Source organism: Clupea harengus, unplaced genomic scaffold (genome assembly GCF_900700415.2).
Source record: "Clupea harengus unplaced genomic scaffold, Ch_v2.0.2, whole genome shotgun sequence".
Taxonomy (NCBI): Eukaryota; Metazoa; Chordata; class Actinopteri; order Clupeiformes; family Clupeidae; genus Clupea; species Clupea harengus.
The window spans coordinates 25,001-50,461 of NW_024879790.1; the positions used below are offsets into that span (position 1 = coordinate 25,001).

Consider the following 25,461-nt stretch of genomic DNA (forward strand, 5'->3'; position numbering starts at 1 on the left):
TATCGTATCATACTTGGCAAGTTGATACATTCATGCATGAATACATTTATGCTTCGAACACAGTATATACACACAGTCTCCATCTCTCACCCAGGAATGGACACATTATTTATATAATATTGCATGATGTCCAGGTAATATATAGGCAGGGTTGGGATGGTTACTTTTGTAATGTAATAGGTTACAGATTACTAGTTACTCTGTTAAAAATTTAATAAGTAATGTAATACTGCCAAATGAATGGAGCCTGTCTAAATGGCAAAAAGATGCAAAGCAACAGAATGAATGTTATATTCTATAAGCTTTAAAGTTTTTTACATTTCATATGTAACCCTTTTGTAATCACAGACACTTTCAATAGAAACTGAAATTTAAATGACATATTGTCTCTCAGTGACTGTAATGGATTACAATTACATTTATTTTGTAATTACGTAATTAATTACTTAACGCCATTACATGCAATTAGTTACCCCCAAATGATGAATAATTATACACAGTAATTCACGACCTAACCAAAAACGAGTATAATACGAAACTTCGTACCCTATCAAATAATCCGCAACCACTTTATTATTGCAACCTGTAATCCCAGATGTAGTCCTTTTCAAGGTCCGTTCCCTTCACATTTGACCTTTGATCTCTTTCAGGCTCTGCCACGCAGGGAAAGTGACACAGACCCAAACACGGACACCCAGTTAGCTAGTCAGGAATCCATGGACCAATCAGATGGCTTGCAGGGCTGCAGTGATGTGGACATTATCTCTGACGACGATGATGATGTTGGAGATGATGAAGATGTGAAGTTGTCACCACGCTCAGAGAGCCCAAGAGGTCTGTGATGTCTGTGAGCAATGTGCCTTATTACAATATCTACTGTTTAAATATCACTACTTGACTTACACTTGGCAGAGAAACAATTGTATTAGTTGTCTGTAAAGTGAGACATTTAAGATAATAGATGTTAATAATTATATTAAGTTAGTTAGTTAGTTTAACCTAGTATGGGTCATGGGATCTGGGTTAGTTTGACCTTTGACCTATGGATCATGGTCATCTGGAGGCTTTCCTTGTTGCCTGCTGCAACAATTTTTTTTTTTGATGTTCTAAAAATAAAGACAAAACACCTCCATCTATGGCCTCTTAAACCAGGCCGTTTGTAAGATATGTAAAGGTATTCAAAGTATATTATACTTATTATATTATACTATATCAGTGCTACATCTTTACCATAAAAGCTCAGACTCAATAAGTTGTGATATGACAAAGACATTACTGTGCTCTTTGTAGTCCACCAAGTGTCTCTATGATCATGCGAGAATTAATGACAATGTCTTAGTGTGTGAATTAACAACAATGTCTTAACAATGAAGTAAGCCTCAGCTCTGGTCTCTGACAGAGCCATTGTAGAGAGGAGTTGATGTTCCTCCACAGAGCTGCACTGCGCTGTAGCTGGGATGTGCTAAACTTTAGCCTCTCCACAATGCTAATACCTGCCCACTCTCTGGCTTATGTAACGCTAATCAATGTGGTCAGGAGAGGAGATGTGTGATGCACACAAGCACTCAGTTGCACTCTCCCAGGCACAGTCCCACAAGTGTGTGGGCACAACATGTACACACACACGGGCGCGCACACACACACACACACACACACAGTCATACTTTCAGGAACAGGCAATAGACATCCACAGATTTCAGTCACTCAGTCTCATTCTAACACACACACACACACACACACACACACACACACACACACACACACTCTCTCTCTCTCTCTTTTTCTCTCAAAGATTTAGCAAGCTATACCTCGCTTCATCCATTTTCTCTGCCTTGCAAATTCGCCCTTATCTTTCTCCTTATCTCTTTGCGTTATGTAGGTGGTGAGCTTTTAAGGTCCAGCAGCCAGTCTTTGTCAGTTGAGTAATTAAGGTAATAGCTTCCGTGATACCAGCCTCTGGATACAGAGACAGAGGGCTGACACTGAGCAGTCTGAGTCTGCAGGTGCTTGACTTCCAGCCATCAAGTTCTTATGGCTCCCTCTTGGCCACACATGAGTCATGACCATATTCTGACATACAAACTAGACCTAAAATTACCGCCATTTTGTTAATTTAGCTCAGTTGTTTAATTCATTTATATGTCGTTTTAGTATATGACAGAATGTTCCAAAAGAGTTCCACTCATTTCTGCAAGGTATTTACTTAACGTTAGCTCGTTGTGCTAAGCATTGTTCACATATTTGATAACTGTATGCTTGTGTTTAGGGTAGTTGCCATAACTAATTGTGGAGATGTCCTTTTGAAGATTCCTCATTGTGTTTCAGATCTGCAGGACATTCCAGAGGAGGAGACAGCGGAACACCGCGAACTGGAGGTGTCTCAATGCTAATTGGAATATTCAAGAACATTCCAGAATAGCCCAGAAAAACAGACAGACTGTAGAACTCTAAAATAAGCATCAGTGTTCCTCTGGGCTCTACAAAGAACCATTTGATCCACTTTATTAAGTTATCCAATATATCCACTCTGTGATCTTTGTATTTTATTTCATTTTTCACTCTACAATTTATGATCGGTGGCAATATGTGACAAAAATGCATACGAAGACTTCACTTTTGATATTTGCATCATATGGCTGCAAACATTCATGGACCAGTGAGGACATACCAAAGCAGGATGTGTGACAGGAATGGACTTTCGCAGGATGTGTGACAGGAATGGACTTTCGCAAGCTGGATTTCCAGGCAGCCATTTTCTGGCGTTTGGAATTTATGGTCTGATGTCCAAAAAATGCATTGCGGTGCTTTCATGAATGGAAGAAAAGAGACAGAATCATTTCATGAACTCTAGAATTTCATTAACTTCTTTCTCTTGCTAAATTTGGATCATTGTAGTGATGAGAGACTGTATCCATATGGGTTTACCATAGAGTTATAGTCTTGCTAAATACATTGATCCAAGTAGGTTTGTAGGCCTCTTTGATGTTGCACGAAGATATTGTACTGTAAATACACTTTCAGAGACTGCTTCATAAGCATGTATGTGCACACACACACACACTCACACACACACACACACACACACACACACACACACACACACACACACAGAGAGACACACAGACACACACATATTCCTAATCAGCTCTTAATTTCTAAAGTAATACAAGTGATGTGATCTGGGAGATGTTATTGTTTTAGAAATTGGCTGCATTGTTGTTTTTATTTATTTATTATTGCTTACCACTTATCAGTTAGAAGAAAATCTCCCACACCTTTAATCTCCCTCACCTTTAATCCCTGCACCTTTAATCTCACACACCTTTAATCTCCCACACCTTTAATCTCCCTCACCTTTAATCCATGCACCTTTAATCTCCCACACCTTTAATCTCCCACACCGTTAATCTCCCACACCTTTCCACAAAACTCTCTATGGGAGGTAAGCCATAAATAATATATTTACAAAGTCTGAAGAACTGAGAGAGCAGTCACTAGAGGCTGTTCAGCAGTCAGTTCTGCTCCTAAGCAGGTAGAGTGAGGGTGTCAGGAAGGAAGAGCTCCTTCAGCAGTCAGTTCTGATCCTAAAGGCCCCGTCACACCAGAACGTTATGGTGTGACGGGGCCTTAAGCAGGTACAGTGGGGTGTCAGGAAGGAAGAGCTCCTTCAGCAGTCAGTTCTGATCCTAAGCAGTGAGAGTGGGGTGTCAGGAAGGGCTTGTTCACAGCTCATCAGGGATGGACGTTCCAATATTCTCCATTTTGTGAAAAATGAAAGCGTGTGAAATCAAACGAATGAAATAAATGTAAATAGAACTATACTCTCCTCTTTACCAGTGACCTGCACGTTAATCAGTGCAGATCAGTCAGACATGAATCAGTTCCTTTTTATAAGAGAACTCTTTTCACGATCTCTCAATGTTTTTGTTAATCATTATATGAATAGATTTGATGCTTGTGACATATTTCTATCTGTGCCACTCAGTGCAAGCCGCCCGACCACAGAAGCCTTGTGTTCTCCTGCCTTTTATGTGGTTGGATGACTGCCATGGCAGATTATATACAATACAATGCTGTCTGCTCTGTATGGTTGCTGTCTGCTGTCATTCAAGAATGATTAAAGAATTTTAAGTCTTGCTGCTATGACTCATCCCAGAGTAATAGATGGGGTGTCGTGTGGTGAAATTAGTGTCCTTTCTATTTTGAGTGTCTGTATGCTTTGCCAACACTGCTGTCAGACAACTTAATATACAGGACCGTTATTCAATACTGAAAGTATTATAACAGGCTATGTCACTTATTATGGTATTTATTATCACTTGTAATATTTACAGTTGCAATAACCTGTAATGACCAGTAGTGTCACCAATGAATACAGAATATGCAGTACTGTACTCTTCAAAACCAGCTCCAGCTTTACTCTTTCTTCGTATCTCCAGTCATCCATCGCTCCGTCACCGTTTACCGAGGATAAATATATCCTCAGTCTGACTGCTGTTACTGTGTGAGGAGAGAGTGTATTCACCTGCGTTGGTCAGGGTCCGCTATGTGGCTGCTTAGGGATCCTGCTGTGAGAAGAGAAGAGGTATCTATCCATCAGCGGTCCAGATCCTGCTCTCAGCACAGTGTAATCCCACTACAATGTCAGCCAAGAGACAGGTATTAATATCTCCTGAGTGGCAGAGCTGGTATTCACAGCTCTCTCACACACACACACACACTCCATCTCTCTCACTCTCTCTCACACACACACTCCATCTCTCTCACTCTCTCTCTCACACACACTCCATCTCTCTCACTCTCTCTCACACACACACTCCATCTCTCTCACTCTCTCTCTCACACACACTCCATCTCTCTCACACACACACTCCATCTCTCTCACTCTCTCTCTCACACACACTCCATCTCTCTCACTCACACTCCATCTCTCACTCTCTCACACACACACTTCATCTCTCTATCACACACTCCATCTCTCTCACTCACACTCCATCTCTCACTCTCTCTCACACAAACACTTCATCTCTCACACACACTCCACTTCACTCCTTTTTCTCCTCATCCCTCTATCTCTCTCCTTCACACACACACACACACACACTCGTGCTTCTATAAATGTACTTGTCATATAAATAATAACTAAGAAAGGGTCGGGGGAAAATACAGTATACCATTATATCAACATTAAGTGTGATCAATGACGCTGTGCAGTTTAAATGGGGAAAAAGCTAATGGAAGTGAGAAGTGGTCTGTGGTCTATGTGTGTCTAATTGGTCCCTTGCACTGTCGTACAGACAGCTGTGAATACTGTAGTATTGGTTGTATGGTTACCGTTCCATCAGATGTCATACAGTTGCACCCTTACTGTGGTTAACTCTTGTCTAAGTGTGTGCGTGAAAACAAGACACCACTCTAATCAGACACACGCGCACACACACAGATACACACATAAACACACACACACATAGACACACACACACAAGTTTGTCTAAGTGTGTGCGTGAAAACCAAGACACCACTCTAATCAGACACACACGCGCACACACATACACACACAAGTTTTTTCTAAGTGTGTGTGTGAAACCAAGACACCACTCAAATCACACACACACACAAAGACACGCACACACACACATAGGCACCCACACACAAGTTTGTCTAAGTGTGTGTGTGAAACCAAGACACCACTCCAATCACACACAGCATCCTGTGTCTAAAAGTACCTCTCATTACACACACTTAGACAATGCTGAGTGACTCAAATTATCAGCGAACTTCTTTCTGCCAATGTCACCAAGCAACTTGTAGCTTATATATATATAGACAGTAAGTGGTAGTAGTTAACCTAAAGGTTCCTTTAACTGCTGTTAGTTAATGCATCAGATAGACACTATAAAACTATGAACATCAATATTAAAGAATCATTCATGTTAAATAAAAAGGATCTCTTCTAATATTCAGTTAATTGGTTGTGTCAACAAACTTTCAGCATCTCAGTGTTGACAAACAGTACAGCCTAAGTGCAGTAGTTAACAGTTTATTTATTTAATATACTGCATGCAATTCATGTTGGTTAATGAAAGCTCAATGTGAAGTAGCACCAAGGAAATAAGCAATTGTTACTCTTTACTTACATAGGAACTGAACTGAGGCTACAAAGCCATACACAGATGCTTTCATCAAATTGTTAGTCACCAAACTCTTCTGCCATCTAAGTCTAGTTCTAAGGTCACTGCTTACCACTACTTCACCTACTTCAGCAGCACTAAAACACCCTGAAGTCACATTTAACGATACATTCAGTGACCCCACACTCAACTATCAACGTGCTAAGCCTACATGCTAAATATATGTTTAACCTCTGACCTTTGGCCTTTAGGGTTTGGCTTCTCTCCTGCCCTTTAAACCTGAAACCCTCGGATTAGTCTTAGCGCTGTAGCTAGCCCTGTTTCGGCTCGCCGTTCGTCTTCCCCTAATGGCATTAGCAGGCGTAGTGGGAAAGCAGTGAAGTGGAGGTGCTGAGAATTCACGCCAGCCTCAGTAAGGACAGGCCACCAAACCCTGAGCTCCCTGGAGGGGGTGCGAGTGGGGTTGTGTGACTGGGAAGGGCACTTCAGCTGTTCAGACCACCCCCACCCACCCCCCCCACAAGACACAAGAGCTTGCCACAGGTCTTTAAATGGCTGCCAAATTGCGTCCAGTAGTGTCCAGTGTTTCGTTTGCAGTGTGAACATGGACTGACTGACAGGACTGACGAAGCTCTTAAACAGGAACATACCCAGATCAGCAGCAGCCATAGCAAACCATGGGGGCACGCCATAAAGACGACCCTCTACGTTCACCAGCACAGGAGACTGACAGTTCACAAAGCTGTTGTCCTCTCAAGCCACAGAAATACACACACAATTCTTTCCCACACGCAGATACACAAACAGTCACGGAAACACACAGACGAACATGCGCTTTGCTCATAACCACACACACAAGCCATGCAACCTGTGCTGGACAAGAATAGAAGGCTTCGTATTGTCTGTTAATAGCTGGGGGACATCCATTCTTGTTCCCCCTGGGCTCTCTCATTCATTTTTGAGGAACAACCAGCTGACAAGGCGAGGAAAGGAATCGGCGACTGATGGAATAGTGGAAAGAGTGTGAGAGAAAGGAGATTAAAGAATACAAAAATGAAAAAGTTAAACTTTTACTTGAGTGCAACTTTTACGAACAATTGAGGCTTGGAGTGAGATTATTTTTGGAATGGGAGGGGCTAATCATTTGTCTGGGCGAGGCTTGTGCCCACAGCCCTGCACCAAGGACTGGCCACTCCCCTCCCTATATATACGCCTTTTGTCTGTCGCTCAATGAGTTTGGTATCTTATTCTACCACTCTCGCTCCCCATCTCCACCTCTCTCTCCAACCCTCTCTCTCTTTGGGATCAGTATCAAACTCCTCTTCCTCACTGACTCCTCACCCTCGTTCTCTGCACTCCTCTAGTCTTCTTCTTCTTCTTCTTCATTTCATTTTTCATTTGGAAGAGCAGCCAAGATGGAGGCCGTCAAGAAGAAGATGCTGATGCTCAAGCTGGATAAGGAGAACGCTCTGGACCAGGCTGAGCAGGCCGAGATCGACAAGAAGGGAGCGGAGGAACGCAGCAAACAGGTGAGATGAGATGAGATGGAGAATGAATGATGAACAGACAGAGAGAGAGACGCAGAGGCTGAAAGAGATTCAGTTTGTTCAGTTAACCAAAGATAAAGATAGTCAATGGGATTCCTATCAGTGCCATCTAAGTCTACATATTAATGTAATATAGGCGAAAGTTTATGTTACTGTAGTCAGAATGACTATGTGTAAGTTCTGTATGGGCTGTATTTCCTTGGGTCAATGTAGGATAATTATTTATTAAAATACAGCAAGGCACAAAATGGCTTCTAAGAGAATAGTTTTGACAATGGAAGTGAAGAACGTTTACTTTTTTTTCGAATCTCTCCTATGATTTTAATTTTAAAGAACATCATACCAGATTTGATCAGCATTGGGGTTAAATGAGTAATTCATTGCTTGATGAGCTCAGGTTCAGGATTTAGTGAAGGTTACATGAGTCTACACCCAGGTCTTTGCCCGATGGAGAAGAGGACATCTAGAAAAGTGATGTAGCTGCTAGATTAAGGAGGTCTGAAACCCTAGCCCTGACCCCCCCCAATCCCCCCTGCCCTCTCTCTAAGCCTGGTGCTTCCACAGGGGGCAGTGATATCCCCACGGAAACAATGCGGAGGGGGGTAGGGGGGTTGATTAACATGTGTGGCTTACAGTGGGCGTCTGAAGGGATAGTCTTGTCCAGGGGCAGTATTTATATCTGCATGGCGATGAAACACAACTTCGCCAAACCTGTCAATCATTCCAGACTCTGCTGAGGAAGAGCCAAGGCTGGTTGCTACTTGGCTTTAGCGCCTAACTCCTTCAGGTCAGAGGTCAGGATGTTAGAAAGGAAGGGAAGACAATACCCCACTTGAGTGAAGTCTGGCAAATTGTGTCCCGTTCAACTTCTGAAAATGTCCAGTTACCGTGTGTGTGTGTGTGCGTGTGTGTGTGTGTGTGTGTGTGCATGAGTGTGTGTGTGTGTGTGTGTGTGTGTGTATGAGGTCCATTCCATTTGGTCCCCATCTATTTTAAGCTCATTCTGACCATTTTGTCTTTTCTCGTTTCCTCCTGTATCCCTCGTTCTTTCTTCCTCTCTCTCTCTCTCTCAGCATGAGGACGAGTTGCTCCAGACGACCAAGAAGCTGAAGGGTACTGAGGATGAGTTGGATAAGTACACGGAGGCACTCAAGGACGCTCAGGAGAAACTGGATATCTCAGAGAAGAAGGCTGCAGATGTGAGTCCACACGCACACACACACATCACCACACACAACACACACACACACACACACACACACACACACACACACACACACACACACACCACTCGTCCTAAAGACACACCACCCTGTTTCAGGCCCCCTCTGTGCTCCCTGTATCCGTTCTTTCTGGATATGATGTGATCTGGACATCACACAATCCCTCTGTATCCATCTCTTTTTCTCATTTAGCCCCCCCTCTCTCTCCCTCTCTCCCTCCCTCCCTCTCTCTCTCTCTCTCTCCTCTCTCACACACACACATGTACACACACATAGTATCCCCACTATCAGATGAAAATCAGGCACCATCGTGACGCCCTCACTCCCAATCCCCTGGGCCTCAGAGGGGCCTGCAGCCTATTTTAGAGCGCGGGGGCTTAGGGCCATCACAGAGACCCCTCTCACCACCAGGCCACCATAGTTTTTAAATGCCGCCAGTGATTAATGATTAGGTGTTCTTAGAGCCAACAAAATAGAACATTCTCAGAGCTTGGGCACAAAACATCGCGTCAGCTCTCACAAGCAAGGTCGCCGTCGCATAAATCACGGGGTTCGGTCTCCTGCTGCTGCTCCGGCTCACACCTCAGGTGAGAGGTCAAGGGGGACGGGAGATCTGCCCACTCAAAGTACCGCGCCACTGACTCAGGGTCAGATCCCGGCCTTGATCTGGTTAAGATCTAGTTCAATACATGAAATAGTCAAATGGAAAACAAAACTTTGAAAATCGCTTTAAAAAACGTAAAGGTTTTCTGGCACACACTCATGTTACAAAGTGGTCCGCAATGTCTCTTAAAAAGGAGAAAATTGGCATCAGCGCCAGAGTGTTCTAGCCGCCGTATGATTTTACCATATGTTAGATTCCATTTAGACAGCACAGCTTACATCTTTCTTTTGTTCCGTCCATCTCTTCGCCTCTCCTGTCTCGTCCTGCTGTTGTTGCCTTGTTGTTGCGGCTGATTTATTGTGTAGTCAGGTACCTGGAAATAGCAAAAGGAACACCTGTCACCATCCTGTCTGTCGCACTAATGCCTGGCCTTCGAATGGACACGCTAAGCATGGACAGCATGCCAAAGGGCTTTAATAGTGAGAGAGAATGTGTGTGTGTGTGTGTGTGTGTGTGTGTGTGTGAGAGAGAGAGAGAGAGAGGGGGAGAGCATTTGTCTCATAGACAGAGAGGGAGGTTAAGTACATGAATGTATGTATCTCTGTGTGTCTATATATGGACGTGAGAATGAGAAGAGAGGGTTGATGGTTCATGTGGGAGATAAAGAGATAGAATGAAAGGCAAGGAAAGTAAAGAGAGATATTTATATGGCTCTCTATGCAGCATCCTGCAATATCTACTGAAGCCCATGTCTTAAAAGGCCAAGTCAGGGTCAGGGTCATCAGGCTATTTTCACAGTCTGACAGAGACAGAGGTTTAGCGAAGCTCACAGACACCGAGACATCCATTCCAGCCGTGCTTGGGAAGATCCCAACGTGGTCTTAATCACCAGGAGCATTTGTTCCAGTGAGCTTTCCCCTGTTGGGTTGGTCCAGGGAGCTTTCTCCTGTTGGGTTGGTCCAGTATGAAGTTAGCCATGGATGTTTTGGTGTCATCCCATCTGCCAGGGCTTCTTAACAGCAGCAGCCTCCACCCATCTAGTCCACGGACAGCCGCAGGCCAAACCCAGTCAAACCCGCCTCCCCCTCGACTGTCTCAGAAAAGCAAACAGACTAAATTTAAGTGTCGTCACACACACACACACACACACACACACACACACACACACACACACACACACACGCAAGTTATGTGGGGAAGTGGAGCAGCTGGTGTCCTTCGTTCTGATTTCATTTGCTGGGCATTTCCTGCTCAAGTGTGCTGTACCTTTGTAGCCACATGTCATACACACACACACACACACACACACACACACACACCCACACACACACACACACACACACACACACACACACACACACACAGCTCTGTGTTGATCCGTCCAGCAGTAAATGCCTGAAACATATCCGACAGTCTTGAGTAATTGGCCCTGAAAGGACACTGTATCAGTGCCCAGATATGAGAAGCATTGGGAGGGTGAAGGGCATACACGCCACATGCTGCATGCAACATATGATACTGCCTTTTGTGTGTGTGTGTGTGTGTGTGTGTGTTTGTATATGTATATGTAAACTGTTAGATGCATATGTGTGAATGAGTGTGTGTGTGTGTGTGTGTGTGTGTGTGTGTGTGTGTGTGTGTGTGTGTGTTTGTATATATGAGTGTGTATATGTACTGTATGTGTATGAATGTTGGCTTGTGAGTGTGTGTGTATTAGCTGAACATGCGCGCACATACAGACACACACACACACACACACACGTGCACACACAGGCGTAAAGAAGGGACTACCTTGACACATTAGAGAGTCAAATTAAAGAAATCTTTTCAGCCTTAGGTGTGAGAATGTAATGAGTCAGGACTAGGCCAGTACAGAAGCCTCTCAGCACAAGGTGAAACAAGTTGATATTTACAGGCAAATCCTACAGAAAAACAGAAGGTCGTATGGTACAAAAATCATGGCAATTCATTCAAAGATTTGAAAATCTTTAGAATTGTGTTTGCTGACAATTTCATCTTTCAGTTAATTCAAGTTAAAAGTTTGTGTAAATGTGACAGTCATACATTCATGAACAGTTTAAGTGATGTACTCACCCCTGCCGCAATTTTGTGTCAACATCTATTCAGCACCGCCACCTGCTGGTAACATTATAATAGTGCAAGTGAAGAGATCACATATCACATGATCACACAACCAAACTGACACACAGTAAATGGTGTAACCAAGCCTGAGAATGTAGACATATTCATTTTGAATGTTGACCCTCTGCATTTACATACTTAGTTCTGAATAAAAAAAAAAAGAGAGAGAGAGAGAGAGAGAGAGAGAGAGAGAGAGACCACAGGCCATGACTATGCAGCTAGTATCAGCCTTCTCATGTTTCCTAACATGGCGAAAAACTCAGAAGTGTTCTGTGACAAAATGAGATATGGGGGGTGTGGTGTGTGTGTGTGTGTATTAAGGATGCTAGAAAGTAGTGGACCGGCTACTTGGACTGTGGTGACACTGCAGAATGATGCTGGAAGTTAATGATGAGGGAGGGATATCAGGCATCCTGGTCCCAAGAGGATCCCAAACCAATGAACAAACAGTGCTGCAATATTAGAATATTGTTGCTTGGTGAAATGCCTCAGTTTTAGATAGGAAAGCATAAAAAAACCACAAAACACGTAACCTTATGTCAGCACTTTTAGTAATTCCACCTAAATTAATTAAAATTTAAATATGGAAAGGTGTGACACCCTTGATAAATACCATACTTTATTTTAAATAGGACTAGGCCTTTCTATTATATTATCAATAGCCACTGCTCTGCTTTTAAAAGTTTAGCACTCTGTGTAATACTTTACCACCTGCCCTTTACATATACTTATCATACCTACCACTTCTTACCTCAATTGCTGCTATTCTTTGTCCCAAATTACTGTTCATACTTGCATATCCATTTCTTACTGTTCATATTGCATATCTTATCTTCCTTACTGTACATATGCTATTTATTCACTTATTACACTTACACTTTACATATGCACATACTCTGCACTTTTTGCTATTTTGCACTTCTGGTTGGATGCTAAACTGCATTTCGTTGCCTCAGTACTTGTACTCTGTGCAATGACAATAAAGTTGAATCTAATCTAATCTAATCTAATATGAAGCGGCCTAGAGTCATCAAATGTTTTCTACCATAAATATTAGGCCTATAATTGAATAAATCAGAGGAAATATTAGTGTGCATGGACAAAACACCTTGTCTGAGTTACCCTAAGTTACCTGGGAGTGGCGTGAAGTGTCAAAATGATCGATCTTTTTTTTTGTTGCTTACGCACGTTACCTGGCCCATGACACGTGTAATAAACCTGTGGGTGTCCCCTGGGACTCTAACCTCTAACACTGACGACAGGTCAGAGCCATTGTTTGCTCCGAGAATTCAAGAGGATGAAACAGCGTGTATGGGGACTGTTCCTGGATCAGCATTCCATTCATTGTCTTTCCTGGCCGTCGGAGACAGGGTGGAGTGAGGCGGAAGTGGGTTGAAAAAGGAAGACTTGAGGCAAAGAGCAAAGTGAGACGATAGAAGGGAAGCGAACGAATCGACCGCACTGCCGCCGCACGAACTAACTTTTTATTCGTTTAGTTTGAATGAAAAAACTGTTGCATCGTCAAAGTCGACAGGATTTTCACAACGGAAGCGAATGAATAAAAAGCGCTTGCCACGTCTGAGAAAAAACAACTAGCGCTTCTTCAACTTTGGGTGCTTCCTGGCTAACTCTAGCGACCAAACTGGGTTTACATTTGAAACGGAGTGTTGTCATTTTTTTATCAGGTCAGCCTGGCAGTCAATACAACTTCATAGAACTAGTTGATCTGCGACTGGGGAAGGGTGTTCTGGACAAACGGCCATCCGATACTCCCATCACTACCACTGTCTGCGTTTGACTTGTTGGCGGGGGCGTTGGTGCCGTCATTTTTCTCCCCCATTCTCTTGGTCCACCCTTCTGCCCCATTCAGCTCGATAGGAAACCATTCTCGACCACTACATTACTAATAAGAGCATAGAAATGGCCGGAATGAATAGCATCGATGCAGTTAAGCGAAAAATCAAAGTTTTACAGCAACAAGCGGATGAAGCAGAGGAGAAAGCTGAGATTTTGCAGAGGCAGGTCGAGGAGGAGAAACGCGCGAGAGAACAGGTAAAGTAACTCATTTCGTAAACTCCCAAGTACCTAACCGAGATCTGGCTGTTATCCGATTTGCTTCGTCTGTAGCTACATTGTTACGTTTCGGAGGAGTTTTCTCCTATTGAAATGCGTGTTTTTTCTATGATGGTGGAAATGCTATGGTATCCCTGGAATTGGTGAACGATGTGTGGTACCACTGGAATTTTGTGGAAACACCAGAGGAGTAAGAATTCGCATTTTAATTCAATTCAGAGTTGATTTTACTATAGTTTTTGTCACTTTTTCTGACTGCACCTGAAACGACCGTTGCTCATCTGACCTACCACTGAAGTTGTCGGTTGTGCTACTTTGTAGCCAAGCCACTGGAACTTTGAAAATTAGATCATTCTTGTAAAGAGGATGACGACTGTTCTGACCTGCTGGAATTAGTTGGCATGAGCTGATCTGACACATCTAAACTGGGCGCGTTCCGGATGGAAGGGCCAAACGCTGATGATGGGTGCCCAGTATGCCTCTCTTTCTGATAAAATACAAACCTGCCTTTTTCTCGAATGTTAACTGACTTTTCTCTGCCATCATTTCATCGCTCCCTGTGCACAGAATTCCAAGTCGTCCTATCCTTTACCAGACAGAAAAAGACTCCACCAAATAACATACGAAAATGTTATTTTCTTATTTATGTACAGTGACATATTAAGAGAGGTTACTTACAACACACTTAGCCAACATTTAACACATCTGGTGTTGCCTGCTCTGGCACCTGTCCAGTGTCTAATAAGCTGTTTGTACAAACAAGGTCAGGTAGCCTATTTTCACTCTCGTTTTTATGTATGCAAGTTTTTTTTGTTGTTGATTGCTTTTTCATTTTCCAATCGTCTCGTTCGATAAGCTTAATCTTCATTCAAACATACCCAGCGAATCAACGGTGTTGCGCCGACTCACCCTAGATTCCTCACCGCCTTATTAGGAGCGAAATTCTCCGTTTGTCCGCGATGTCGTAATATCCGGGATTCGTACAAGTAACTACAGCAACGGCACACGCTCTTGCAAAGCTGACGCGGCGCAAATGATTAACTGGGTTTCTGAAAGAGCAAGATTGTCTCAGAATCAGTCAGTTTAGTTTCAGACATTTTCCTGTGGCGTTTGGGTCTCCAGTTTGAGAACGGAAAGGGGGAAAACCCCAGAGAAGATATGGGGAATTCATCCATATCTATCTATGCAATTAGTCATCTTTCCCTCACTCCTTCCTGCCTTGTGGCATGTCACTCTTGGAATTGCTTTTTTGTATGAGGTATTATTACACATATATCTTTCCCACAGGATGCATTACATCAATCTCAGCACTGCAAAGCTTGCCAGAATGAAATGATGTTATGGTGACCATAGACACCTGCACAAACACGAACGACAGCATAAGGTTCAAGTAAATCACGTTGTTGTGTGTCCGAAAAAACATCTACCAAGCACGCGCTTGGCTTTTTCTGGCAGATGAATGCAAGCACAGTCTTGTGTAACTCCTCCAGTCCTCTGTTTATTAGATATATGTGTGTTAATCTCTTGTTTTCTCTCTCTCTCTCTCTTCTCTCCTCCTCTCAGGCTGAGGCAGAGGTGGCCTCTCTGAACAGGCGCATCCAGCTGGTTGAGGAGGAGCTGGATCGCGCTCAGGAGCGCCTGGCCACCGCCCTGCAGAAGCTCGAGGAGGCTGAGAAAGCCGCGGATGAGAGTGAGAGGTACGTGCACACAACCACCCAAAACATAAAAAAATTAGACAATGCATATACATACAATCTTACTTATCATCTTGCGTCTTGCAAATGAGTCCTGGTCTGAACTGAGACAGAAACTCAGCCCCCCCCCCCCCCCATCTGCCTATCTGTCTCTCGTTACCCCTGTCTCTAATCCCCCCCTTCTCTCCTTTCCTTTGTGATAGAGGGATGAAGGTGATTGAGAACAGGGCCCTGAAGGATGAGGAGAAGATGGAGCTGCAGGGAGATCCAGCTGAAGGAGGCCAAGCACATTGCTGAGGAGGCGACCGGCAAGTATGAGGAGGTGAGCGTCAACACACATATACATACACACATACACATATACTGTACATATACACATATATAAAAAAACACATGACTTGTACATGTCTCATTTTGTTGCTCTTTCTCCGTGTGTGTGTGTGTGTGTGTGTGTGTGTGTGTGTGTGTGTGTGTGTGTAGGTGGCCCGTAAATTGGTGATCGTTGAGGAGAGCTGGGAGCGCACAGAGGAGAGGGCAGAGCTGGCGAGGCGTGAGTGAATTCTCCCCACACACACACACACACACACACACACACACAACACACACACACACACACAACACACACAAACTCATTGTCTCTATACACAAGCCCCTTCATTAGACGTGGATGGCTCCAAACCTCCATGGCCACACAACAGCTGTGAACTGAGCACACATTGCCAGCATGAGTGAAGTCATTCTGCACTGGAATCTCTTTCAAAAACATTCAGCCACCCAGACTCATCTGACGGGCCATCCCATAATAAGCCTGGTCCCTATTGTTTCTCCCTTCATGAGAAAAAATGCCCCTAATTTGCATGACAACAGCCATTCTCGTCATAACCAGATACCTGTGTGTGTGTGTGTGGTGTGTGTGTGTGTGTGTCTGTGTCTGTGTCTGTCCTGTCCGTCCACGTGTGCTCCTGCATGGGGTTTGGGTATGACCTGAATACCATCTGCTCCCTGGTTGGTGGGTTTGTTGCATGCGGCCCCGCCCCTTTGATGCTGCGTTCCCAAACACTAACAGCAATTCCAAGGGTCTGGGAGGAGGAGCTTAGGGGACTGGACCAAACACTGAAGAGCCTGCAGGCCCATGAGGACAAGGTAGTGTGAGAGAGAGAAAGTGTGTGTGTGTGTGTGTGTGTGTGTGTGTGTGTGTGGTGTGTGTGTGTGTGTGTGTGTGTGTTGTGTGTGTGTGTTGTGTGTGTGTGTGAGTGAGAGAGTGTGAGTGAGAGAGTGTGAGAGTGTGAGAGAGAGTGAGAGAGAGTGAGAGAGAGTGAGAGTGAGAGTGAGAGTGAGAGAGAGAGAGTGAGTGAGAGAGAGAGAGAGAGAGAGAGAGAGAGAGAGAGAGAGAGAGAGAGAGAGAGAGAGAGAGAGAGAGAGAGAGAGAGAGAGAGAGAGAGAGAGAGAGAGAGAGAGAGAGAGAGAGTGAGTGTAGATGTCTTTGCTTATAAATGAAAAAGATGATGTACTTAAAAAGGTTTGCACTTCATGTCAGCCAGGGGTTCATGGAACCCCTCCAAATATGGAGAGATGAATGCGAAGGGAACAGTAATCTTATTGGGAGTGGAAGTGTGCCTGTGTGAGTGTGTAGTGGTTGTGTAGTGTGTGTAGTGTTTGTGGTGGATGTCTGCTGAGACGCTTGTGGAGATGAAGCCTGGGACGATACAGGACCTGCTCTCCTCAACGGCAGCCATCTTTCTTCACTACATGTAATGGGTGTGATACTGCACTCTTTACCCCAGGCCGAAGTTTCTCTCTCTTCAACCCTTTATCCCAAAGGACTGTCTTTTTTGGTGGTTTGTTTCTCTGACCTGTCTCTGTCTGAGACTATCCTTCTCTCTCTTTCTTTCTTTCTTTCTCTCTTTTCTCTTTTTCCTCTCTTTCTCTTTCTCTCTCGCTCTCTCTCTTTCTCTCTTTCTCTCTCTCGCATGAGTATTCCTCTCTTGCATGTGTCTTAGGTCTCAGATACACACACACACACACACACACCCCTTATGAAGTCCTGAGGATAAACGCCCTGCCCAGCCTGCTCTCTCTGCTGGAGTCACTCCTGTTGTCCGCATGGATTGAGTTAACTTGCTTACCTCAACATGTCCCTATGCTCTACATCTGTTCTGCCTTGTGTAAGCATGCTTTAAAGCCCCCTTGACCTCCGCCAGAGTGCCTGTTTAATTCTGCAGACCGCTGGAATCCCAAAGGAACTCACACAACCATTCAACACCATTGTTTCAAAGGAGCACAGCCTCTATAAGACACTGGAAGATCACATAGCTCATATCACTCATAGCAGTAGACCAGTGTCGGGTTTCTCGAGGACCATAATGCTTTTCTATTGGAGCCCTATTCTGTGTACGCCATGGGCTCTCTCTGTCATTTTATGACCCTTGTAAGCCTATGGTAGCAATCTAGCTATTATTGCGCTTAACTTTGCTTCGTGCTTTTCTTTCTCGTCTAGTGTTTGTTTCTGTTCCTTCAAGTGTTCACTCTCTTTCCTTGTTCTCTCCTGCTTTTTCCATCACCTCTTCCACTATGCCTTCATCACCTCTTCCTCTTCCTCTATGGCCATTTTGCCCTCTCATCAAAATGGCCGCCCCCGGTGCAGTAAGTGTGCTGAGCTTGAGGAGGAGCTGAAAAATGTCACCAATAATCTTAAGAGCCTGGAGGCCCAAGCCGAAAAGGTACCGCTGGCCCCAGGTGCCTTTACTGCATGCGTGTGTGTGTGCGCGTGTGTGCATGGATCCAATTATGTGGGTGTGTAGTCGACTGTGTAGTGTGAAGATTTTATGGTCCATTGAGATGCTCGGGTTCCCAGTTTAATAGGGTCAATTTCGTTTTATTGATTTGTGTAGTGCCATTATAAACAATAGACATGGTCTCAGAGCACTTTACAGGGCCCAAGCCAACCCCCCCCCAGAGCAAGCACAAGGCGACTGTGGCATGGGAAAACTCCCTTCTAACTGGAACCCAGCTCAGAGGGGGTCCCCATCTGCTTGAGGCTGGACCGGTAGAGGGATAGAAAGAGGGGGAAGGGAAGTGAGAAAAGAAGGGGCAGGCAGATCATTCATACATCGAATCAAGTCAAAACCTCAGACATGTATTCATATTGGCAATTGGTTGTTGATATTTGTGCTGAACAGCCAATACAATGAAACCCCTCCCTTCTGTGCTTCTGAAGCACCATGTTGATTGGCTGGGATTGTTTGTGGCTCGGCCTGAGCCACTATGTTTCTTTCCCATTTGCAGAGCCAGGACTGTGTACGAGCATCAAACACTGCATGAACAGCTAGAAGTGGGGAACCAATCGCTAAACTCGACTAAAGTGTATGGGATTAGAATCAAGGTCTGAACCTTTAATAGGAAGTGGAGTCTAAAGAGAGAGGGGAAGAAAGAAGACATAATCAGAGAATGAAGTTAGGGATTGGTCCAAAGTGAAACAAGATTGTCTTGTATGAGTCATTCCATGTCAAGTGGGACAATGGCTCCCACTCGACAGTCTCAGATTTGGCTGAAAAAAACCAAGGTTCATACACTTCTTAATAGGTATAGTCCCAAATATTAGCTCTCTACTCCCAATAGTTTTGTCACAAAAAGATGTTTTGGGGGGGGGGGGGGGGGCTGTACTTAAGACGCGTTGGTCCAAAGTGAAACAAGATTGTCTTGTATGCGTAGATGTAAATGCAGGCTATGAGAAAAGAGACAATTTAGTTCACAGATTAAAAAAAATGACATGTGACTGTAGCCAGACATCTGAGAGGTGGCATGGAAAGGTTTAGTCGTGTATCCGTCACAAGAGTATTTGTCCACAGTCAGTCAGCTGAGCTCTGTCCGTTACAGTTGGTGGCGGTTCCAGATCCATCAGTTCTGTGCAGTCATGCACATCTAACAAGAAAGGGTTTCTTGGACCGCTGGCCTTTACCCAGACTGCATCAGTGCTTTATCATACATAGCAAAAGGGCAGAGATGTCATGGCATATGACATACACACTCTGCTGGAGCATTGTGATTGGATTATGTCCATACCCATCATGTCAGCGATTGTCTGTGTGGAGTGATGTGGAACATGACGCCCAAAATATTAATTTACACTTAATGAAATGACTTGGAATGGTTTTTATTACTGTCAGTATGAGGGGGTAAATATGAAGTCTACTACATAGAAACATTTATCTACTTAGGCTCTTGAGAATCAATTGATCGCACAGGTCTGCTGTGGGGGGGGGGGGGCGAGCCGTGTTGCACATTAAAATCCATGACTGACTCTTCAGTCGAAATTCTCGAAGATGCTACAGACCCGCATGTTCTGTAATCACTTCCCAGAAGAGGCTTCAAGGCACATAGTTGGCACACAGTCCAAACATTAGTAGATTTAGACAGATTGTAATACGAGGATCTGAGGTGAGTTTAAGGTTCAGTGAGGTGGAACGGTAGCCTTCTGGAGGAAAGTCCTAGGAAAGTCCCTCAGAGATTATATTCTGTTATATTCATGCCTGTAAAAATATACCTGGAACACGATGCTTAAGAAATTACAGGCTGTTTTGGGTAACAGAACATTGAGTTTCCAAGAGAAACAAGGCAGTTTGAGGCCATGACCTGCACACACACACACACACGCACACACACACACAAACACACACTCACACACTGAGGCTCATGCCTGTGACTGTTCCAGCCACATTCCAGTGGACAAGCCCTGATGTGCTTTTAGTCACTGTCATCCACACAACACCTAGCCCAGCCTTCTACAAACACACACAGGCAAGGCAGGCAGAGCTGTGTGAGTCTCCAGCGCAGTTAACCACAGAATGTCCACACGGGCCGAGCTCCCAGAAGCGAAACACACACTCACACACACTCGCACTCACACTCCCATGTATACACAGAGTGTCGGCATTGGTACCAGCAGGTCCCCTTTCCAAGTGTATTTGTGCTTTAGGTTGTTGTTTGATTTCTGATTAGGTTGCTGATATAGTTGTGATGGATGCAGGATATCAGTTAACAGGAAGCAAACCTGTGCTTTACAATAGGAACGTGTGTGTGCGTGTGTGTGCGTGTGTGTGCGCGTGCGCGTGTGTGTGAGAAGGAGATCTTAAAACTCACTGAGTTTTTATCTTTTCCTGCAGTACTCTCAGAAAGAGGACAAATATGAGGAAGAGATCAAGATCTTGACTGATAAACTGAAAGAGGCAAGTCCTATCTCACCACATCTCCCTCTGTTTTTCACCTCCCCATACACACAGTAGCTTTGTTGTCTGAAGTATATTAAAATAATGTGTGTGTGTGTGTGTGTGTTCCAGGCTGAGACTCGTGCTGAGTTTGCAGAGAGGTCTGTGGCTAAACTGGAGAAGACCATTGATGACCTGGAAGGTAAAACTTTGTCTTTTTTTCTCTCTCTCATTCTTTCATCACGTGTCTTCTCTTTCCTTCCTCGTGGCTCCATCCTGCTTTGTGATGTTATACCTTTTCCTGCTTCACAACTGATTTCCTTCCTGTGTTTTCTCTTGTTTTCTCCGTCTCATTCTTCCTCTCACTTCCTCTCGCTGTCTCTCACACTTGTCTGTTTCTTTCAAACACGGCCCTGGTCTCTCCTTCTTCACCTTTCTCTCTCTCTCTTTCTCTCTCTATCACTCTCTCTCTTTCCTGCTCTCTTTTCGTCTCTTGTTTCTCTTTCTCCCCCTCTCTCTCCGGATGGACAGATGAGCTTTATGCTCAGAAACTGAAGTATAAGGCCATTAGCGAGGAGCTGGACCATGCTCTCAACGACATGACTTCCATGTAATTACTCTGTCCATTTGTGTGCCGTCAGTGGTTAACGCTAACTCTAATGGTGTGTGTGTGTGTGTGTGTGTGTAAAGGAGATGTAACATGGAGTGGTATGAGCTCAGACAAGCCTAATTCTGCAGTCTAACACTGGTGTCATGGCTGACCCTGCTGTGTTGCATGTTGAGATATTGAGACTCTTTTGATATTGGATGTTTTAAGAGTTGAGGCATGAAGCATACAGTTCTCTGTCCTGCGTATAAGAACACAGCTATATTACAGTTCTCTGTCCTGCGTATAAGAACACAGCTATATTACAGTTCTCTGTCCTGTGTATAAGAACACAGCTATATAACAGTTATCTGTCCTGCGTATAAGAACACAGCTATATTACAGTTCTCTGTCCTGTGTATAAGAACACAGCTATATAACAGTTATCTGTCCTGCGTATAAGAACACATCTATATTACAGTTCTCTGTCCTGTGTATAAGAACACAGCTATATAACAGTTATCTGTCCTGCGTATAAGAACACATCTATATTACAGTGGCTGTCCCCTTCCCTTTTGGTTACTAGTGATGGAATGGGAATTTGTTATACTTAAACTGGGGGTCTCACGTAAACTTGTATAATGGTGTGAAGAGTATGTAGAGAGTGCCCTCTGCTGTTAAACCGAAGAAGTTCCACTGAAATAAATGGCACACAGAACACAATCTGTTGGCCCAGCTGTAGGTGAACTCCGAAGCAGCAACATCTGCTACACCCCATTAAAGACTCTTACTGATTACAATGCCCTTGATGAGCTGAATTCCCGTTTAATTTACTCGGGTGCTATTGATGAGCCCGGTCAGGTGTGGTAGAGAAGTAATGCAAGAGGTCCCTCATGAGCAGTAATCACACAGTCGGAGTCAGTAGTCGACCACTTAAATGAATATCACCCACAGATGAGAAGAGTTGATGAGTGAATATGTCAGCCTAGCGTGTGTGCTTGCTAAAAGGGCTTTAGAGAGTTGGGGCTTCAGGATGATTACCAATGCTGTTGTAACACTGGTAGCACTCACACTGTAGAGAGGAAGCCGTGCACTGTGAGTACTCACCGACTAACCGTGATCATAATCTAGTGCTGTGTGTTATTCTCAGTGACCATAATCTAGTGCTGTGTGTTATTCTCAGTGACCATAATCTAGTCCTGTGTGTTATTCTCAGAGGTCATAATCTAGTGGTGTGTATTATTCTCAGAGGTCATAATCTAGTGGTGTGTATTATTCTCAGTTACCATAATCTTGTCCTGTGTGTTATTCTCAGTGACCATAATCTAGTGCTGTGTGTTATTCTCAGAGGTGTGTTCCTGCTCTGTATTTGCAGATAAGAGGCACAGGATTCTCTCCTCTCCTCTGGCTGTTTTTTGGCTTCAATCTCAGACACAGGCCTACGCCCACTTCTCTTCATTTCGGCTGCCTGGTTTTTCCCTCGCTTTCTACCCCCCCCCCCCCCGCCAATCCCCAATCTTCTCTTCAGTCTGTCTTATCTGTCATTATTTATGCTCCAAGTCTACGTTTTCATTTCTTTACCTGTACTGGTCTGTTATTTCCCCTTTCTGCTAGTTGTGTTTTTATTCTCTATCTCTCTTCTGCTCCTTCCCCCTTTGTCCTTCCAGAAGGGTGGGCTGTTTTTGTTTTTGTTTTTGTTTGTCCAGACTTCCTGTGTTGTTTCTTTTCTGTCCAGGTTCTGTCTTTTCAGATGCTTTGGCTCTGTTCTTTTTCCTGTTCCATATGTTCTTCAATGAAAAGAGGATAAAAAGAAAAAAATAGTGTTTTGTTTCCTGTATTCCTTATTTGCGCTGTCTCTTCACTGTTGGTTGGGTAGTGTGTGTGTGTGTGTGTGTGTGTGTGTGTGTTAGTGAGCCTGTATGCCTTATGCTGTCTGTGATCATATAGCCTGTCTTTACATAACTCCGCACTGTTAAATGAAATGTCTCATCGAGGCTGGTGGGTAAGGGGATGAGGATGAGTGTGTGTGTGTACACACATGTATGAGAGGAAGAGAAGCCAGAGACTACATGCACCTGTGTCTGACCTACCATTAAAACACACACACACACACACACACACACCACACACTTGTCTTAAATGTTTCCATGCAATTTAATGCAGTTTTACTTAATCTGCATTCATATTTACATCTCAACATAAAAGCTGGATAATAGTGTACTGTCAGTATAGTTTGGGAAAAGCCAAGTTTTAATCAAGAAGGGTCATTTTTACTGTTGATGTTGGCGCAACGGCACCAGACAGAAACAATAGTTTAAGGCTACAGCTGTGACAAATTGCCATCTTTTTTTCGGGGGGGGGGGGATCCATCCATAGGGCCAACAACCTCAGCTCAGTGAAGACATTAGCCTTAGTTTTAGAGGATGCAGTGAAGAAAGAGTAAAAGTAGTTAGTTTTATTTAGTGAAACCAGAGAAGAGTGATAATGGTGCTGTAGCTCTAGAGAAGGTGAGAATGAAAGGTAGTGAACAAGGAGCAGATGCCATCAACCAGGTGAGAGTTTGCATTGGGATGTCTACTTCAGAGAAGTATTCACAATGAAAAAAGTGATTGTGAAAATATGTGTCTTGTAATTGTGAAAATGGCGACGACTGATATGGAAGTCCCCCTGTCTTGCTTCTTTTCATGTTAACAAGTTTTATGATCACCTTGCAGCACTCCTTAGTTAGTCTTCATTCATTTTTATGATCACGTTCCAAAGTCCGTTTAACACTTCACACCCTGTGTGCCGCAGAGCGAGTGGCCCAAGCGAAGGATGAGAACGTTCAGCTCCATGCCACCCTGGACCAGACCCTCCAGGACCTCAGCAGCGTCTGAGCCGACAGCAGCACAAACATCTCAACATCTCACCCCCTCCCTCTCTTCCTCTTCCTCTCTTCCTCTCGTGTGTCTTTCTCCCTTCCTTCTTGTAATTGGGTTATGTCTATGTCCAAAGACGTCCCCATCTGAAACACTTAACAGTCGTCCTTATCCTCCCCTTGTAACCCCCCCCCCCACCCCACCCCCTCCTCCCTGTTCCTTTTCAGTCTTTAGTTCTTTCAATATCTTAAAACACCCTCACCTGTGTTGGCACCAAAACAGTTTGGGGACCAAAACCACATCTGGTGGTCTACAACCACTTAGTTTTCCAGACCATGTGGAGACCACTGAAGTTGTGTGGGGATTTTTGTTTCGTAACCATGTATCTCTTGTGTACGGGCATGATGTGTTTTCATTTTCAAGTGTTCTTAACACACAGGCCAACTTTTGCAAAGAGCCACTTTTATGAATGTGCACAGTTCTTTTAAAACTTTTTTTGGGTTGTTTTTAAAAAACATGACACCATTGTAGTGTACCTGTGGGAAAGGTGACGTGATGGTCGTGGTGCTCGAGCCAATCACAAGCAATGTTACTTACTGCCAAAACAAGAGGAGCCAATGAGACGTGGAGTAGAGCGATGACACTGGGAGAGAGTCGTCTTGTGAGGAGTAATTTCAACTGGAACGGAATGTCCACTGCTACATGTAATGACTTTATTACAACTTGTGTCTGTGTTCAATGAGTAACTAAATCTCTTAGTTTTTTTTTTTTAATAAAATAAAAATAAAGTCCTGTGATTTTTACAACCACTGAACTCTTGGTGTTGCACATTCACTCTTGGGAACACTATATCTCCCGTTCTACCACTTCCCAAATCCCAAAGATGTTTTATTGGATTTAGATCCGTTGACTGGGAAGGACACTTAAGAACATTGGACCTCATTCTCGAACATTTTCTTAAGTGTCTTCTTAAATATCTTCTCACGAACTTCGTAAGACCAACCCTAAGAAAGATCCCCGACGGATTCATGAACGTCTGGAAATGTGTTCTTAAACCGCCAAAGTGTTCTTAGCTGTGCACTGATTCTTAAATCGAACACACGTTCTCGTACACCTGAATTTGCATGTATAAACACCCGGCCAGCTCCTTATAAGGGCATGCAACAATAGAGACGTTTGCAGAAGAAGAAGAAGAGGGTTAAGAAAATGCATGTTCGAGAATGAAGTCCATTCCATTGAACTCACTGACTTTTGCTTTGGGATGTGGTGCATTATGCTGTAAGTAGTCATTAGAGGATGGGTAAGTTGTAGCCATGAAGGGATGCATATGGTCAGCAACAATACTCAAATAGACTGAGGCATTCAAGCGATGGTTGATTGGTAATAACGAGCCCAAAGT

The 25,461-nt window shown here is 44.0% G+C and overlaps 2 pseudogenes; both read left to right on the forward strand.

Annotated features, from left to right (window-relative positions):
• Window positions 1-4,136, forward strand: part of LOC122130388 — a 26,362-nt pseudogene extending 22,226 nt beyond the window's left edge.
• A 3,395-nt stretch (window positions 4,137-7,531) lies between these two features.
• LOC122130385 lies at window positions 7,532-24,876 on the forward strand (annotated as a pseudogene).
• Window positions 24,877-25,461: the final 585 nt, after the last annotated feature.